The sequence below is a fragment of the Solanum stenotomum genome, chromosome 3 (assembly GCF_019186545.1).
Source record: "Solanum stenotomum isolate F172 chromosome 3, ASM1918654v1, whole genome shotgun sequence".
In the NCBI taxonomy this organism is placed as follows: Eukaryota; Viridiplantae; Streptophyta; class Magnoliopsida; order Solanales; family Solanaceae; genus Solanum; species Solanum stenotomum.
The window spans coordinates 52,566,170-52,569,449 of record NC_064284.1 but is presented as its reverse complement, the minus strand read 5'-3'; the positions used below and the strand labels follow the sequence as shown (position 1 = coordinate 52,569,449).

Below are 3,280 nucleotides of genomic sequence, written 5' to 3'. Positions count from 1 at the left end.
CCTTAAATAATTGGAGGCACTATTTGTATGGATTTTATGTAGATGTATTTATTGACCACAAGAGTCTGAAATATGTGTTCAATAAAAAAGATCTAAATCTTCTCCATAGAAGATGACTTGAGTTATTGAAAGATTATGAGTTGAGTGTTCATTATCACCCCGGTAAAGCTAATGTGGTAGAAAATTCTCTTAGTCAATTATCTATGGGTAGTGTTGCTCATATTAAAGAAGAAAAGTGTAACACCCCGTAGTTTAGTAGGTTAACTAGAGCTTTAAGGGTTAGAGTCGTAGATATGACTTACAGTACCTAGAATGAAGGGTTTAGGGTTCGAATGTCAAGGTACAACTCCCTAGGGTTCAACCAAGGGTCCTTGAGGAAGACCCTAGGATTGCCCAAAAATCTGCCCCAAAACAGTCCACTCACGTGAAAGACTCACACCCCGTAGGGTGACCCATGCCCCATGGGTAAAGGGTCATGGGTCAGGGTCCCAATAACATGATATAGACCACCACCCACAGAAAACCAGCACGCCGCGTAGGTTCGCCCATAGCCCGTAGGCATGGGGGTGAGGCAATATTCGTCTTAAGTCGGTTAGTGAACGGGTTTAGGGAACTTTCCAGAATTAATTGGTTATTAAGTGATGTCGTTTTACCCTATATTAGACCTACTATATAAAGACTATAGACCCTTAATTAAGTGATTCCAAATCTTAATTTCAACTCACCAAAAAGAACCCAATTCCCTCTAAGAAATTCTCTCTCTAGAAAGTGAAGAAGAAGAAGAAGAAGAAGAGGAAGAAGAGGAAGAAGAAGAAGAGGAAGAAGAAGAAGAAGAAGAAGAAGAAGAAGAAGAAGAAGAAGAAGGGGACACTACAAGAAAAAGGGTCACTAGGGACGAGAAATATGGTCCCAAAATGTCTAATTCTGGTCTCTAAAGGTCACTAGCGACGAGAAAATTCTGGTCGCCAACCGTTCCTATAGGCTCCGTCGCTAAAGGTCAATAGGGACGAGATTGAGGTACCGGTCCTTAAAATGGTTTTGCGACCATGTAAAGTTCTAGTCCCTAAAACTTTTTTAGGGACCACGATTCTGGTCCTTACAAAAAACAATCAATTGGTACCTTAAAATTTCACGACGAGCTTATCTAGTCCCTAAAACTTTATCACCACAAAAAATCTGGTCCTTAAATAGTTTTAAGGACTCACACATTGTTGGTCCCTAAAGATGATTTATGGCCAGAAAATGTGGAACGTAAATAACACATAATTTTTCCTGTCATGCTTTTCTTAGATAATATAGATAACAAAATGCATCTAGATAATATTAATCAAAGTATTGATTAACATCCCACAAACAATATTGTTTACAAAAATGAAATATGAAATAACGCAACTCATTGGCCAAAAAAAACTAAAATTCCTATTAAAGTATTCCATACTATCCTTAAAAAAGGTGATAAATTTGTCAATTTTTTAAAAGTATTCCAACTTGCTTCTTGACTAGAAAACGGATGTCTCCAAATCCTGTAAAACATACAAAATAGATTCTATTAGAAAAAAAATTAGGTGCACAACCAAATCACACAATATATTTTAGTTTTGATAAGAAATAAGATATATGGCATTCTAGATTTTAGATTACTAGAGCATTGAACAACAAAATTAACTCAAACGCTTCAAAATCATTCAAAATATTGATAGAGGGCTATCTTCTCTTTGGAGAATCAGTTGATACGCTCAGCTACGAAACCTAAAAGCTTACTCACAAGTCACAAGTCACAACTCACAAGAGAACTCATAAAGTAGGTTTTTTAAGTACACTTTTTCTCACAAATCCATTAAGGTGATCCTACTCACGAGAATACAGAACTAGAATCATAAAAATTAATGAGAATAACTTATATAACAAAATGAGTCCATGCAGAACCTTGATGTTCATGTCCACCAACTGAAATCAAATGCAGTTTGTGCTAAAAAAGAAAATATGAACTTGATATATTTTCATAATAGTAATTAACAATATAAGAGTGTCATTTCTTTGGATTCTTACACTTTGGACCCAGTTCATATAATTGATAGCTTCAAGATAGATCCTTGTTAGTGATTGATCGCACTGGGATATATTCAATCAGCTCCTTAGCTTGCATAATAGATGCCCCAAGATTTAATGAGCACCTACCAATCAATAAACCTTGTGTAATCACACAAGTAGAGTCTAGAGAGTATGGTGATGTTAGAGTGCAACAATGTTATTAGGAAGAACAAGTTTGATAATTATGTTACTTACAAGGAGAAGACAATAAATCCATAGAAGTATTATGTAAAGCCCAACACTGGAATTTTCATGCCTCAGTATACCAACTATGTCATAATTACAATGCAATGGCATAAAGAGGCACCACTATACATGCAATGCAAGGATAAATTCCTGCTTCAAAGTGTTGTTGCAGGCCCTTGAACAACTGCAAAGTACATTACTCCCGAGATGTTCAATAAGGAGTCGGGGAATTATGTGGAGGACTACAAGTTGAAAGTTGTTTATGTTCCTCCTCAAGTGCCATTACATGTAAGGGAGGGGTCTGAGAAAGGTTCTTCTCCTAGGGCTTTAGTATTAAAAATTAGAACTATAAATATATCGGAGCTCACTAATATATCAAGGTCATATAATGAGTATAAAGACAACTTGTTGAAGACAAAGGCACTAATTTCAAAGTTGACAGGTGAGAAATTTTTTGTTATGCAACAAAATGAAAAGCTTCAGCAAGAATTGGAACTCTTGAGATGGGAACATAACAACAGTCATGGTGGTATCCCATCTATAGATGTTCCCACCATTGCATTTCTGAAAATCCTTTTGGTCTATATTCTAAAAACATATATTTGTAGCCCAAATACAGATAGCATGTTCATATATTGTCCCCCTCCCCGAACTACAACATACCACCAAAAACCTTTATGTTTCCTCTTCATAATAACCAACAAAGAAGAGTTCTTCTCCGTCTGTATTGTTTTCAGTTTGGGGGAGAGCTGAGACAGACACAGGTAGCTGCAATTATGATAAGCTAGATAATAAAAATAGACACAATTCAATGGTCGAATGTTGTCCTTTTTTATATCTATATAAGGCTATCCCTTTCTCTAAATTCTCTAGTCTACCTGACTATATATAACATTTCATATCTGGAATTGGAAAAATAAGTCCATACATTCTCTGCATTATCTTCAACTTCTATTTTACAGATAAATGGACACTAGATCCGTATCTTCACTTAATAAAATTA

At 35.7% G+C, this 3,280-nt stretch overlaps 1 pseudogene; it reads left to right on the top strand.

Moving 5' to 3' along the window:
- The first annotated feature begins 2,223 nt into the window (after positions 1 to 2,223).
- LOC125859042 (vesicle-associated protein 1-2-like) lies at positions 2,224 to 3,030 on the top strand (annotated as a pseudogene).
- Positions 3,031 to 3,280: the final 250 nt, after the last annotated feature.